Raw genomic sequence first — 16400 nt, forward strand, 5'->3', positions numbered from 1 at the left:
CACAGCCCCAGCTCTGAACCCTCTGGGCAGCCCCTGCCAGCCCTCGAGGGCTCCTCCTCGGGGCAAGGCTCAATGTGAGGCCACACTGCTGGAAGGGCCTCCCTCAGGGGACTGACATGAGCTTGGTTTGCTCAGTGCTGAGCACAGATCTGATTGCTCTCTATAAATACATCCGGGGTCAACACCAGCTATTTAAACTCAAGGGGGACGCTGGCAAAAACAAAAGGCTATATATAAACTTTCCATGAGCAACGCCAGGCTGGAGGGAAGGCTTTAACTCCTCGAGCAGGGGGGTGGAGAAAGAGCCCCACAAGAAGTGGGGTGAGGCAGTGGGATGGGGCCAGACAAGTTTCACTGTGTCCCCAGGGTGGGTAACCTCAGTTTCCCTCCATCCTCAAGACCAGTAAAACCAGCAGAGGGGCCAGCAACCGGCCTTGACACCACAGAGAGAGCTCCCAGCCCCATCCCAGGCAGGACAGCAAGGGGCATGAAGCTCTTCAGATATTTTTCCACTTTCTTGACTTATTTGGTCAAAACTGCTGAGGAATTAATCAGAGTAATGAGTAACTCGGGTGCCTCAACACACTCAGCAGAAGGATCGACTGCTGAAAGGCTAAATTGTAGTACCAAACCTGGCACTCCTTGCTAGGGCTTTCCCTGCATTGCTGCTAATGCCTGTACTCCACATAATCCCTGTTCCTCCTGCCCATCCTGCACCCCGAAGTTTTGCACCCGCTGTTAGCACATGCATCATCTTTTAATCCCTAACCCTGGCAGCCTTGCCCATCCCTGAACCTCTCTGATCCCTGCACCCCAAGGAGCCATGACGTCTGCTCACAGTTACCCATTGGACCCACCTGCCAGATCCTTGAACACCAACAGTGGCATGTGGGACCAGCATGGGTGAAAAACATTGTGTTTGGGAGGTGTTATGGACATGGTGATGAGGAGGACAAGGAGCTACATGGTGAGGCAGGCTGGTGTCATGGCCCCAGTTAACAGGCAGGCTTGGGACACTACTCTGACCTTTTTCAGAACTTGTCTCAGATGGAACTGAGGCTGAGACTTCACCAACCCCAGCAGATCCATTTGCAGGGTGGGGATGCAAAAAGGTTTAAGGCAATTCAGTGTCTCCTGTGGAGCAAGGATGAATATTTCAGAGGAAAGGACACCCAAAAAAGAGGGACACCCCAAAAAGCCATGCTGTGGTCTGCCAGGGATGCTGCTGGGGATCGACTCGGAGCAGCCTATTGGAGCATTGGCCAAGGAGGATACTTCTTCTGGAGGTGTACCATGTCTTCCCGCTCTGCTCCCAGGGATGTAACAGCAGTGAAGGTTTGTTCCCGTGCACACAGCCATGAGGTATCCCAGGTCACTGCAGAGTGGCTTCCTGGCAGGCACCAAGGCAGACCCCATCTTCCCAGTTCCTCCCATCTCACTCATCCCCTCCAAACAGTGTGGTCACTGTGCTCCCACACTGTCACCCCTCCGTGCTGGGTTTGCTGTTGGGGGAAGGTGACAGTGGTTGGTACAGAGGACATTCATTCCTTCATGGGAAATCCCTCTCCTCACCCCAGTCCACACAATCTGGTCCATTCCAGGCTGTACGAGGAGGGATCTGACTACATGGACAGTGAAGTGTGGGCTGTACATAAGGCCCATAAACACTTGTCACTGTAAATGAAAGCAGAGCTGCCCATATCTGCCACTTTCCCAAATCCCCTAAGCCACAGCCCGGAGAGCAGCCCCACCGGCGCCGGTTTTGCAATGACCAGGGGAGTGTGGGGAGTCACGTCCTGGGTGAGAAGTTCAGGTCTGAGCCAGGAAAGCTTCTGGGGTAAAGGCTGTGGGATTTGGGATGCACTGCCAGAGGATGCTGGCACCCCGCTATCCCTACCCAGCACGGAGCTGTGAGCCACCAACAGACACATGCCCTCTTTGCTCCCAGCAGAGTCAACGCAGGGCAGAGCCCCAGTGTGCTGGAAAGGGGTTTTAACTCCTGCTACATCCCCCGGGAATGGCAGCAGCAGGTCTAGGAGCCAGCAGAGCAGGGATGTGGCTGGCTGATGGGAAACTTTGGGATAGCAGGAGGGAAGGCAGCGTGGCTGTCGGCACTGCTGCCACAGACTCAGGCAGCACTGGGGCCACATTCCCCAGGGACAGATAAAAGCTACCGTAAAAGGGGAGACCTGTCACTCAGGCTGGCCTGGCTTGTCTCAGCACAGCAGGGAGAGTGGAGCACCACTCAGCAAGCGGGTGCCACTGCAGCTCCAGGGGCTGAGGGCCACCTTATCGGCTGCATGTCACAGCCTGGGTGCTCAGAGATTGCTGAGGGATGCCAGGGAAGGCACCAACTCACCAGGCACCTCTGAGAAGCCTCAGCTCTGTCTCCCATCAAACTGTGCTGGCCACCTGGTCCACACACCCTGCCCATGTCACTGCAGCCCTTCAGTGGGAAGCTGGGATGGTTCTTGGGTGAACCCAGGGTTTTCAGGGGTACAGCCATGCTTGGTTCCCTCCATCACCCTCTGCACACAAGGGAGAGGGAGCTCAGAAGAAGGGAATGGAGGAGAGAGCAGCCCCCTCCAAAGGAGTAAGAAATGAGACCCTCAGCACTCCCAGCGCAGACCATATCCAGCAGGAGTGGGGGGGGAAGCCACCAGCTGCAGCAACTTTTGCTTACGATGAGCAAAACACTCAAGATCCATAAGCAGGAAGAGGCTCTTTTGGAGTGAACTGCAAAATATTGTCTTTGCGCTGCTAAACTCCCCCGCTTGCGCCTTCTCCTTGAGGCCTCGGCAGCTCTCGGGGAGAAAGTTTCTTCCTGCTCACCCCTCCACAAAGGGCCGGGTCCTCCTCACAGTCAATTAGTGAGCTGGGGTCGGGGGTCAAGGGGCTTCCCGAGTTCACGGCGCCTAGCTCCGAACCGCTGCCAAGTGACGCCAGCACCAAGTGGCACGTACAGGGCAGTCCCCACCGTTGTCCTGGGACACTCTGGGGACAACCAAGTTGTGTGTGTGTGTGTCCCCAGATCTGCAAATTCCCCTCCTAACCACCAACTGCCGGGTCCCCCCTGCACCCAGCTGCCTGCTTCATTCCTCCCTCAACCTGACAGCCTCCAGCTGCCGGCCCAGCCCCCCCACATCCCTCTGCAGAGCCTTTGCAGCTTCATCCCACCACTGGCAGGGCTGCAGGGGTGGAGGAGGAGCCCACGTCTCTCCAGCCCCATCTCATCACCACCACACTGACCTGGGCACCCCCACTGCATGCCAAGCCCATTGCCAGCCCCCCAACGCCCCGTGCCAGCCCCATCCCCTTCCTCTGCAGGCCGTGCTGCAGCAGGCCAGTGGCCGCTATCAAATATTGATGGTACTGTGTGGTAAATAAGCATTATGAATTTATGACTTGCTGAATTAAACAGGCCCTGCCTGGGCTTCGCTGCTGTTCGGCGAGGCGGAAGGAACAGTGGCACTGCTGGCACATGCAGCGGCAAAGGCACGGCCCCCACAGCCGACCACATTCAGACCCAAACCGAGCCCAGGCTTTGGGAACAGCCAGAGCCCTGCAGCCCTGAAGAGCCTGCACCAGGCAAAGGCTTCCTTCCCCTCCTGCAAATGCCTCGCTGCCCTCTGCATTTCAGCTCTCCCCAGGGCAGCTGACAGAGCAAAATCTTCCCTCCTTGGAGCTGCAGTACCTCGGAGCAGAGAGAAGGGAGTGAATTGAGGCTCAGGTTCACCGGTTTAAACAACACTGAGTCCAGCACTGTGGTTATGTGAGTAACTGGGTTAATTAATAACACAGCAGCTGTTGCCCGACACAGGAAAGAAGCACAAAATGATTCTGCTTGGTACAAAGGGGCTGGTGGAAAGTCACCTGTGAAAACGCCAGGCAGGGGGAAGGAGAGATGTCCAGCGCTATTGAAAGAGGCTGGTTTGCCACAGCCAATCCAACATGCTGGATGCAAGGGGAATCATAGACTGGCTTGGGTTGGGAGGGACCTTAAAGCCACCTCCTTCCAGTGCCCTGCCACAGGCAGGGACACCTGCCACTAAAACAGGTGGCTCAGAGCCTGGTCCAACCTGGCCTTAAACACTTACAGGGATGGGTGTGAGAGGCTTAACATGTGAGCCTGGCTGCCTCTCTGGAAGATGTTTGGGTGTCCTTGTGAACATATTCACAAGAAGCGAGATGTAAGGACAGGGTGATGGGAAAGGAGATGGGATAAACACTGCTGCAGCATGTGAGACATCACCTAATGTGGGCCGGGGAGGTAAGTGCCAAAGGAAAAGCCAGGGGATGGCATTTCCAGGGCTGACACAAGAGGGAGCACAGGGAAACATAAAAGCAGCGAGAAAGGCTCTGTGCCAGCACCATTTCCCAAGGGAGCACCATGCAGGGCTGGTCCTGTTTATCAGGACCATAGAATCAGTTTGGCTTGGAAGAGACCTTCAAGATCATCTCGTTCCACCCCCTGCCATTGGCTGGGACACTTTACACCAGACCAGGTCACTCTAAACTCCTTCCAGCCTGACCTTGGATCAAGCCCAGAGAAGGAAATATTTTTGCCATGCAACTATGGTCCTTTACACCTCCCTGCCACACAACAGATTGGCCACTCAGTGAGGCCTGGGGACATTGCTGTCACCATATCCCCTGTGAGGTGGCAGCAGGGTGTCACAAGGCCCAGCTGTTCCCTATGCTTAGCAGATGGGACCTCCACCCTCACTGTTAAGCAGCAAATGATCTCCTCAGCCCCCCTTGGTGTGCCAGGCTGGGGCTGGATCCCAGCACTGGGTACATCCTTCTCAAGGACCAGCATGGCCAAGCCCTGTTGTGACACCACAAAGCCTGGAATTGCAAAGTACCCTGCACTTGGGTGACCTGCTCCTCAAATCAGTCCTGGCATGACTTCTCCAAGCTCCTCTTCCTTAAGTGACAATGAAGCCACCAAGGAGGATCAGGAAAGGGGCTGGCTGGTGTTGCTGCTTTGGGTCACTGCTAACCCCCTTACCACCCCATCTTCCTGTCCCCATTGGGTGTCCAGGGCTTTGCCACCCAATGACAGCAGGCACCACAGATGCTCCTGGCACACTTGGCTCATCACATATCAGGCAGAGCCAGCCAGGCTCTTTCACCACCACTAAATTTATCCCTGAAGACCCCTTCCATGGTGCAATCAGTTCCCACCACCGGGTGATGCTTCACTCCCACCCCCGCACCTCCTCCCCCAGGGCAGGACGTTCCCACATGGTTGTGCATGAGCTGCTGGGCTGGGAGCAGCCACGTTCACACGGGACAGCAGTGGGGCTGGACCCCCTGAGGATGAGCCTGAGGATGCTCCAGGCTCACTACCAGGGAACAGCCTGCAGCCTAGCACCAGGGGGGACCTTGCTGTGCCCCCCACAAGCCAGCCCCATGCACCATCAGCTCCTGTCCCTTGCTGGGCAGTGTGCCACAGGGTGTGTGCTGGCAGACCAGGCACGGCTTCGGTGGGTGGGTGCCCTGCTCACACCAAGAAGAGGGGAAAACCAAACGTGGGGTAAGACCTCCTCACAGGAAGCCCATCAGGGTCCTGAGAACACCTCACACTCTCCCTCATGGAATCATGGAGGGTTTGGGGTGCTAAGGAGGCTGCAATGAATGCCACGATGTGCTCACATGCCAGACCTGAGGGTGACACCATGAGCTTAAGCCACATCACTCCCTCCCCACTGATGACAGCCAGGAATGGGCAGACAAGGAGCAGACTCCAGCACCCTTGATGGATCCAGAGAAGCCCAGGGAGCTTGAATACTAATTCATCAAGCTTCCAAGACCACAGAAAAAGCTTATTCCTGCATGGCTGCAGTATTAAAATCAGAGATCTTGCTGACCCTGCGTTTGTCCAGTGAGGAGTCCAGGGAGCTTGAAATCCCAGCCAGCACAGGATGAATGCTCAGAGCTCGTCCTATTGGAAAGCGCTGCTGGAGCTCGGGAGGAAAACGCTCATTGTGAAAGAGTGACCCCAACCGTCCTGATGGAAGGAAACCAGTGCTGGAAAGCTCAGCTGCTGGGAACCTCTGCTGCCGCTCAGCTGTGTGACACCAGACAGCGAGAGCTGAAATCTCTGGGGCAAAGCCTTAAACCACTGAGGGGAGACACAAGACAGGAACAGAAATTTCAGGGTCTCACAGGGGACTTGGCTCCCTGTCCTTCTCCAGCAGGAGTTTGCTGCGGGGAGAGTAAAGCAGGATGGTGAGAAGCTGGTTTGGCTTTAAAACATTGAAAAATATATTTGAGTCTCAAAAATTCAGCTGCGATTTAAATGGACTGAGCTCTCTCATTTTCACTGCCAGCAACACTGAGGAACAGCACTGTTCCTGGTGTCACCTCCTGGGACCAGGAACCCTCCTGGCCCACACCAGCCACCTGTGCCCCTACAGAGTCACAGGAGTTGATATGAACCCCAAAAATAATACAGTCATTAGTGAGAATGTAGGGGACGGAGGACCAAGGGAGGGACAAAAGACCAGGTAATGGATGAGGTGACAAGTGACATTAACGGGGGCTGCCTGGAGATGTGGTGCAGCAGGAACAGGGTGGCTGCGGGGTGAAGATGAAGCGGGGGTTTGGTCCAAAGAACCCTCACCCCACATTGCTCCCCTCCAGATGCAGGGCAGATGGGGTACAGCCCCCTCAGCATCACTCACACCTCTATTCACTCCATCACAGCCTAGGACACCCTCAGGAACTGGCACAAGCCAGGGAAATGTGGACCAATTTGGGAATGCTGCAGAATATAACTCACCAGCTGCCTGAAAGTCCATCCACCTCCCAGAGGCTGTGTCCCATGTCCCAAAGACAAATGAAGAGGGCAGCCACAACTTTGGGTCAGAATTCTGTCACAGCCACAAACAGAAATTTCTACAGGAAAAGCTGTGCATCTTGCCATTGCTTCCCTGCTCTGTTGTTGCTCCCTTTGGCTTCCAAGCAATCCCGCATTCCTGTCCCAAATAAAGCACCCTCCTCACAGGCATCCAGCCCCCCTGCAAGAGAATGACCTGGAAACACATAGAGAAAACAGTTGGAAGATGGTAGCTGAGCTGAATATCCCATCAAAGCCCCACAGGGCCATTGGTGGAAGCAGGCCTGGCAAGGCTGCACTTGGGACAGGGCACTGCTGCAGTCATATTTTTGGGGCTCTTCCTGTAGGATGACGACCCCAGCAAGTCCTGGAGGAGATCCGGAGGACAAGGAACTCTAAAACACAGCCTTTTTTGATCAATTGAAAGGGAAACCTGGCAAATGGTTTTTAAAACGCTTCAACAAAAATGCTGTCGGGGCTAAAAATGACACTTTAATAATTCCCAAGCACTCAGAGGTTTTAGTGTTCAGGGGCGACTCCTCATGTAATAAAAGGAAAGAAAACACTAAAAGGCACGTGAGGCATTTCAGCTGGTCCATAACAACCCAACCAGCTTCGCACAGCACCGCTCAGACAGGAGTGATGGCTGAGGAGGGAACAGGGTGAAGGGCGTGCTGGGCACTTTGCTGAGGAGCACATGGTGGGGACACGAGGCCGGGCAGTGAGGGGCCAAGCTGGAGGTGTGTGTGTACCCCCTGCACCCCAGCTCCCCACGGCATTCCACCATCCCTCGCCCGGGGAGCGGAGGCAGCGTGCCGGGTGCTGCTCTTGGCTCCCGCGGCGGTGCAGCCGCCCGTCCTCGGGCCAGTTCCCACGACCTGCTGCACTTCCTGTGCCTGGCAGCTGCTGGAAGGCTCCGGGCCCTGGTGGCGGAAGCGCTGCGACTGGGGTGGAAGGACAGGCCAAGAGCCGGCCTCAGCCTGGGAACGGCCTCCATGTGGCGTTCCCCACGGCCACTAAAACCTCTGACAGCTGGGGTGGGATCCGCCGGCGGCCAGGAACCGCTCTGCCTGCCCCCAGCAGGTCTGTGGACGCCCTGGGAGAGCAGGTCTTGGGAAACTTGGTCCCAAGTGATTTCTGCTCCGTGTCCAGAACACGGCTGTAGCCCAAGCAGAGCCATTACATGAGTTTGTAAAATGCCCCAGGGTTCGCTCCAGCCCACAGCCACTTCCCCTTGCTTCGGAAGGGCCAGCTGAAAGGGGGACTGCAGAAGGTGGGTGCTCCCAGCCTTGCAGTGGTTCCCATCCCTTGTTCCAGAGATGTGCAGGAGAAGGCAGGGAACAGCAGTGCTTTCCTGCTCAGACTGGGCACCAGAGCTGATAGAGGCATCTATCTTAGGTATGTTCCACACCAACTCATGAAACACATGGCAGGGCAAAGCTATCCAAAAGCTGAATTTGGGAATGCCCTCCATGTGCATGTCTTGGGAAGCTTTTTATCAATGTTCCAGAGCACTACAGATGGTGGCTCATGAATCCCTGACTCAGCTGTTTGATGAGCATCTTCTCAAGTTTCTTCTTGCAAAACATTTAGATTTTCTGGAGCTTAGGATCACTTGGAGGTTAGAACTGGAGCTCCAGGACAGCAGGGCTGCCCCTGCACAAGGTGACAACAGTTACAGCCCAGCCTGCGCCTGGTTTGGGTCTCCTGAAGGAGAGAGGTCTCTGGAAATCTGTTTAGCTGTGGGCTCTTTAAGACAAACATTTGATTTCTCAGGGGCTCCTCCTGATAGTCAACTCACCTGGATGAATCCAGCTGGAGTCACCTGCAACTCAAAGGTGTTCCTGTCCCAAATCACAGGCACAGCCATACAGAGCCTGGGAGGCCCTTTTTCCTGTCTCACTCTTGTTTCTTTCCTCTCCATTCTTTGAGCAAAGCTGTGTTCGAATAACACTTCCATGGAACAAGGCGACCTGCAAGGTAATCAGGATGAAAAGGTTTGGCATCTGGCCATGTCCTGAGCTGACAAACCCTCACCCTGTTTTCCACTGCAGTTATAACAATACTGGAAAACTGCACTCAGAACACACCCGTGCCATGAGCCCCAAGGCCCAAGCAGCTGCAGAGGACAGGGCTGCCCAACAGGCAGAGGAGCAGAGAACATCACTGAATATCAGGCACCCACAAACACTCACAGGAGCTCTGAGAACAAAAGATCCTCCTCTCCTACCTCATGGTGGCACAAAACCTTCCCGGCTGTGTTCCCTGCTCCCAGGCAGACACACACACTCTCAGCTTGCTGTGGATATGTGCCAACAAACCCCAAAAGATTTGCAGTCATCTTTGCAAGGTAAAAACCAAATCGTTCATCATCTATCATAACAGGAAACTGCATGAGAAACGTTGATTTTACTTTCTTTGTATCAGTTTGCCCCCAGAGTTCCAGGTGATGGGAGTTGTGAGCTTTTGAGTCTTCTATGATGGTAGTGTAGACCTTTGTCTGTAAAAGAGCTCATGGCAGTTTGCTCATTCTTCTCCCAAACTGCTCTTCTTAAATTAAACTTTCAGCTCCTCCAAAATCCAAGCTTTTTCTCTCCCTCTGCATGCCCAAGCAGTGGTTTCTTGGAGAGATCCAAACAAAGGATGTAATTTTAAAGAAGTAAATTAATTGAATCTTCAAAGATCCAAAACCACAGTAACTTTGAATCACAAGGGAAAGGCATATTTGGTGGGTTTGAAACAGGAAAGGATCCTAAGTTTATATTAGATGAAGAAATTCAGAATATTGTAAATAAATAAGTGCGCTGCATCACTTGGAAAGATATCCATTAGACCAAAAAGTACAAAATGCAAGGAGACAAGCACCTGCATACACAGATATTCATAATAGAACTATCCAGAGAACAATTTTAACAGTATTTTGGACATTATAAAGGGGCTCATCTCCATAAAATGAGCAACCTGAGAAATAGCAGCACCCTGGCTTGTGGTTAACACAGTGCAGCTGCTGACAGGACCCAGAAGCTGGAGCAGGGCAGGCAACTTTGCAGAAAAATTTTATTCCATCAGCCCTTTGCCCCTGCTTGCAAATAATGCAGAGGGCTAACACCCAGCCAGCTTCTGCAGGGAGCCCCCAGCAATTTCACTGAGCCTGCAAATTCCTGTGGGGCTGCAAAAACAGGAGCTTTATGAATCCAACTGCACTGGAACACAAATGTGTCCAGCAGACATCTCACACACACAGAGGCACGGAAAGAAACCACACAGGTTTGGGTGTTTTGCAGGGAGTGCATCCCCAAACCCAGCTGGCAAAATCCATGTTTGCACATGTGACGTGGAAAGAGAGAAACAACACCTTTTTTTCCAGAGGATGAGACAGAGGCATGATCATGTTCTAGAAATATCTGGATCTCAGAATGAATGCTCTGAGTGAACCAGTACAGTGAAACAGGCCTGGACACATTATTATGGGGGTGTAGAATTGAGAAAAACAAAATTATTAAAGCAAAAGGAGGTGTTTTGCCTGGACAGGTCCTTGAGCTTCTTCTCGGCTCTTTGTTTCCAACGGCTTCACCACCAGCACAGGAGGTGTCAGCAGACAGGAGCTCTGCAGCCGGGGGTGAATCCTCAGCCCTGAACCAAGGGTTGGCTGGCCTTGCAGCATCCCCAAGACTTGACACGAGTCCCTCTGGAAGATGGAACCAACTCCCGGTGTCAGATCCATGGTACCCAGTCCTTGGCTCAGTCGGCTTAAATTGAACACGTGGGGAGAGCGAGGCTTAGGGTGCTGTTGGTGTCACCTCACCAGGGAACACCCTCTGCTCAGGGAGCTTTGGGGCAGCACTTGAAGGATTTCAGATCTGCAGGGACTCCAGATTCCCAGGTTTGGGATTTCCAAGATTTTCTGTTTTATGATACACTCATAGGTTAAGATGAATTATATAAAACAAGTTCCCTCAAGACACAGTTCTGAGTTCTTGCCATGTGAAATAGATTCTAAGAAGCCTCACTTGGGTATAGTGAATGTCATGGGAAAACACAAGACTTTAATTTTTTTGCCGCCTTTGCAGTGTGCAGTCAGCTTGTGGTCTTCAAAATACAACTCCAAGAAGCTTTTTGGATTTTTGGCTGGAGTAGCAATGGTTCATCACCATGTACCAACACACCACCCAGTCTCTTCAACAACTCCACCTCTGCTCATGGGAATGTTTCCTAAAGTATTGGCCACAGAAAACCAGCTTTTGTGCAAGTCCCTGCTCAGAGGCAGCACACAGGCCCTGTTTTGGCTAAAGGCAGCTCCATCATAAACATCTCCAACTTCATCCATCCCACCTTCACACAGTACCTACAAGCAGCCAAGACAAGACCTTTTTTTCTCCAGGGACAAGCAGCAGAGCCACTGTTCCCAGCTTACATGTGGATGACTGCAGGGAGGTGAACAACACCTGCCATGCCAGTATGGAATGTACAGGGAGCAGGGATGTGCCAGGAAAGATGAGCTCATAGTAAAAATAATTGAAAGAGCTTTTAAAGGAATCAATACAAAGCCCTGGCTGGATTCAGATGTGCAAATGCCAGCAGCGAGCCACCTCCCCACTACCCAAGGGCTTTCCTGTATGCTCTTTTTTATTAATTTGTCCTTGATTTTATCCCTTTTTTGTCTCTTTGTGCCACCCACCAGACCCTACACTGAGTATCCTGGAGTGTGTGTCATACTCCACAGCAGGGAAGGAAAAGAACTTCAGGCACAGAGCAGCAGGGATGATGCAGAGAAGCTACAGGCAGTGGAAACAGGGACAGGGAATCACAGAAGTATTTATTTTGGCCGAGGAAGAAGTGACCTCCGGAGCAAACCCCAGCTCCCACAGATATGCCTCACTGCCAACTCGGCTGACGCAGTCCAGAGCTGGGAGCTGCATGCCTGAACCTCACATCTACACGTTCCTGGTGTGCTGGAGGCTCTGTACTCCACGGATTACTTTCTCCATCACACCCCATTTCCAGGTTCTGTTGCGTCAGATCACCGCAGGTGGAGGAACTGCCCTTTTTTTCCCCAGAGTTTGCCAGTAAAACCCCTCTGCCTCTTCAGGGCAACCCATCCCGACACTCACTGCTTGGAGGGACAGTCAGGGACTTGCTCTGGCATGTCTTCCACTCATCATACCAGCAGAGCCTTCTCCAAAGGCACTGATGCTGGCCCACAGCATCCCTGTGGAGCACAGGGCTCATCAGTGGCACATGTTTGTGACAGACCCCTCTTGTGCTGGGCCATCATGTCATATCACCAGCTCATCCCCCTGACACCATCCAGCTCCTCAGCCCACCCCAATACCACCCAAATTCAGGCTGCATGGGAGCACCTTTGCTTGGTGCCAATGCACATCCCACTGGCATGAGGAGGGACGAGGCCTCCTCAGAGCACAGCAGTGGGAATCCATTCCTTGTCATGATTTCTAAGTTTTCTTCTGCCCGTTCCCTGGTTCCAGGCCTTGGACACAGCAGTTATCACCATTCCCTGAAACAAGACATTCCCTGACCTCCTTTTCCCTCATCACTAATTCACACCGAGCAGGTTTCAGCTCAGCTCATGCATGAACTCCACGCTGGCACCGCTTAATGGCTAAAGAACGAATTCTGACAAAGCTCATTAAAAAAGAAAGCCACTGATGTCAGCAACATGCCTTAAATCTGACCCTCAGCTCCAGGCAGGTCTGCCAAGAAAACAAGTCATCCTGCTGGAAATATAAAGGGAGAGCGTGAAAATATCAGCACAGTTTGGAAGGAACCTCATTTGTTCTTACAGATGTGAAGCAGATTAAAGACACAGGTGAGTGACACCAACCAATTTGACTGTTCAAACAATTAAAACCCACCTTGCAGATGGGCACTCAAGACAATTCCAGATGCACTGATGGGCCAGCTTTAGGGAATTTATGCAGAGCTCACCTCAAAACACAGGGAGCCAAAATCCCAGGAACGCTCCTGGTACTGTTTTGGTTGTAATAGACACAGACATGTCAGCACAGGAAGACCAAACGGGCAGAAGGGCTGGGACTAAGGTATGAAAACAAAATTCTCTGGCAGGGTTCACTTTTGGTTTTTTCCTTAGGAAAACAAGATCCTCACATTGAAAAAAAAAATCATAGAAGGGGGATGATAAGGCACTGTTGAAAACTTAATTACATCCCCAAATATGTGTCCAGCCCTAGAAAGTTCTGAATGACACATTTCTAACAATATTTTTAAATAACTACAGGGTATGAATGACACTAAAATCTCCCAACCCTTTTCCCTCTTTGGAAGTTTTAAGCACAGCCAGCCATGCAGCACTTCTGCAGGTACCGAGGAACCGTCTGTGTAATGTGATGCCCATTGCACACCCCAATGCTGCCTGCACTAAGCTGCACGGGGGGATGCAACAGGGGGGCACACGTGCAGTACTGCCTGGGGGAACAGACACAGAGAAAGGCTGCATCCCAGTGCTTCCCTGGCACAATCCCCTCTGCAGCAGGGCTGTCTCCCTTAGCTGAATGGCCATGTCATAGCACTGCATGGCCACAGAGCCACTGAACTCACTCCTGGTGCTTTCTCACACACAGGCAGGGCCAGGATTACAGCCAAGGAAGAGCATGGAGCAAATGTTGGAGGGACAGCCTGTCCTGCAGGAGCCCCACTGACCTCCATGGCCCCCAACATCTGGGCAGTGTCTCTGCTGTCAGCCCTGTGCACAAGAGGGCTGTGACTGAGCGATCTCACCTTGGCCTTGCCTCTCTCCCATCCAGGAGCTTCCATCCTGGTGTCAGGCAGCTCTGGAGCCACCTGCCCAGCCCCAGCCCACGAGTGTCACTAGCTCCAGGCACAGAGGGGCTCTGAGTCTCCATTTCCTAAGCTGGGGAAAAACTGATCACTTCTTTCCAGAGTTTGCCCCCATGGAAAGTATTTTTAAGAGCTACACGGTCCACATTTAATCACAATAATTAAAGAGATGCTGAATTAGTGTTTGAAAGCGTCTAAAACAGAGAGGTTGCAGATTGCATCTGTTTTGTGTCTAAAATTTGGGACAGTCAACCCCAGAACCCAGCACGACAGAGTAAAGCCATTTGGAAGTGTCTGTCCTTCATCAAAATGGCTGTGGCAAAAAGAAACTGTCCAAAAAAATACGGTGCAATAGCATTTCTCACTGCCAACATCCTGAGCAGGGTGATAAAACCCAGGGAGAGCAGGAAGGCCCTGAGGCACACAGGGAATGGAGCTGTGCAGGACCTTGCAGGGCAGGGAAAGAGAGGACCAGGAGCATTGCAGGCAGTGTCACCAGGTGACAGTGACAAGAGAGAGGACAGGCAGGACCTGAGTCCAAGCAAGATGGTTTTTGCTCTGTGAAATACCTGCCTGTCCAGGGGTATAGGAGCTCAGGGGCAGCTCCAGCCGTGCCCAGAACATCCCACAGCAGCTCCGTGCAGGAAACAGCCTCACATGACCAAGAATAGCAGATAAAGAACCTGCTGGCCTCTGCTGGCACCAGCATCACACAGTGACCCTGCGGCCTGGCTGTCAGGCCTCATGTGGCAGCTCTCCCACCCCAAAACTGTGGTGCATGGGCTTGCCTCGATGCCAAACCCCAGGCAGAGCAGGAATGATGAGCCCATTGCTCCCAGCAGGGTTCTTGGTGTTCTCTCCTCTGCACTCAGGGGACACTGAGGCACAGAGCAAGTGACATGATGGGTGCTCCCAGGGTTTGGCACTGAGACAGGGGCTGTGTCTTGTGGGCAACACCCCTCTTTGGCCTCCATCCTCATGGCTTGTCAGGACACCTCAGGGCACCCAGTACCCTCCCCAAAAGGGGCTCATGGGCACAGCCCCCTAAACCAGCAGTGGCAAAGCATTGGAGAGCTGTAGGCAGCACCAGACACCTTGTGCTTCACACACTCTCCTCCTCAGCACAGAGGGGGACATGGAGTGACACGCAATAAAAAATAAAAACCCTTCCCAAGGAGATGCAAAAATAATACTATGTACGTTCCAGCTTCCCAAACAACAATCGCCTGAGAAGCCGGCACTGTGGGAAAGTCTCAGTTTGCTTTTCCTGGGCATTATAAATAGAATCAGGGCTACGAGCAGGGCTGGAAATGCGAAGGAAGGGGGAAAAGGCCATTTAATGGGCTCTGTTTGAACTTGGGCCCTGGCTGATGTCCAGCTTTCTGCAGAACATCTGGTCCCTTCCTGCCGAGCAAGGGGCAGAGCCACTGCACTGGGAACTGGGAAGTTCCAGGGTTGCTTGTCAGAACCCAGAGCCCCTGAGCCTGCTGAGGCATCGCACCTCAGGCTGCTGCATGTGTCACCCAGGCTCCTGCACTGGCACTCAGGAGCTGCCTCTGCCATGCCCAGGTGTGAGACAGGGTGGGTCAGTGTGAGATTCTGCAGGACTCCAGCCCTGGGGGCTGGCATCCACAGGGACTCCAGAGCTTCTCTTCCAGAGGGCTGCTCAGTCCCTGACCCCGTGTGAAGACTCAGCACCCACCAAGCTCTCTTGCAGGACTGAAGCCCACAAGTTCTTCCATCTGTCTGGTTCTCCAGGAGCTTCATCTTTGGCTGTGTGACTTCTTTTCTCTTATGGATGCACTGCTCACCAAAAGCCCCTGCAGAGCCCTGTCAAGGGCAGCTCCCCATTCTGTTATCCACGTGTTCATTCTTTACTGCAGTCCCTACTTACCTGGGTTATGAGCTGTTGTATCCTAGGCCACATTTTATGCACCAGCAACATACTTTTTAAGCACGATATAGAATCATCGTGTCAGGCAGGCAATGGCTTGGGTTGAAAGGGACCTTAAATGCCACCTAGTTGCAAGCCCTCTGCCATGGGCTGGGACACATTCCACCATCCCAGGCTGCTCCAAGCCCTGTCCAACCTGCCCTCGGACACTTCAATGGATGGCAGAGCCACAGCTTCTCTGGGCAACCTGTGTGCCAGGGCCTCACCACCCTCACAGGGAGGAACGTCTTCCCAATCTCTGTCTCTGCACCAGTGATATCTTCTATGTGGCTCCACCAGTTCTCAGCTGCTCATTCCTTGGCCCTGTTCCCCAACCCCTTCTCCCACCACCTCTGTCTCTGTTCCTGCCTGGGCCTTGTCACTTCCCAGTGCCCAGGCCGCAGACCTGAGGCTACCTGAGACCTGGCCCACAGGGGTGTGGGAGGAGAACTGGCAGCCCGAGAACAACTGGGAGCCTGAAGGGAGGACCGGGAACCCGCGGGGAGAACCGGGACCCAGGAGATAAACGGGAGCCCGAGGGGAAAGCTGGGACCCTGAGGAGAAGCAGACCACGAGGGGATCGGGGAGGCTGAAGGGTGAGCGGGGCCCTGTGGATACCAGGAGCCAGGGGGGCCTCGCGCGCGCTCCCGCCACCCCCCTCACAGACGCAGAGGCGCGCGCCCGCGCGGCGCGGTGACGTCACGGCTCGGGGCGGCACGAGGTGGGGGCGCGGCCGGGCGCGCGCCTTTGTTCGGGGCTCAGGTTCCCAGGCTGCCCGCGCGCCGCGGGGCGGGGCCAAGGGCGGGG

This window comes from Sylvia atricapilla, chromosome 13 (genome assembly GCF_009819655.1).
Source record: "Sylvia atricapilla isolate bSylAtr1 chromosome 13, bSylAtr1.pri, whole genome shotgun sequence".
Lineage (NCBI taxonomy): Eukaryota > Metazoa > Chordata > Aves > Passeriformes > Sylviidae > Sylvia > Sylvia atricapilla.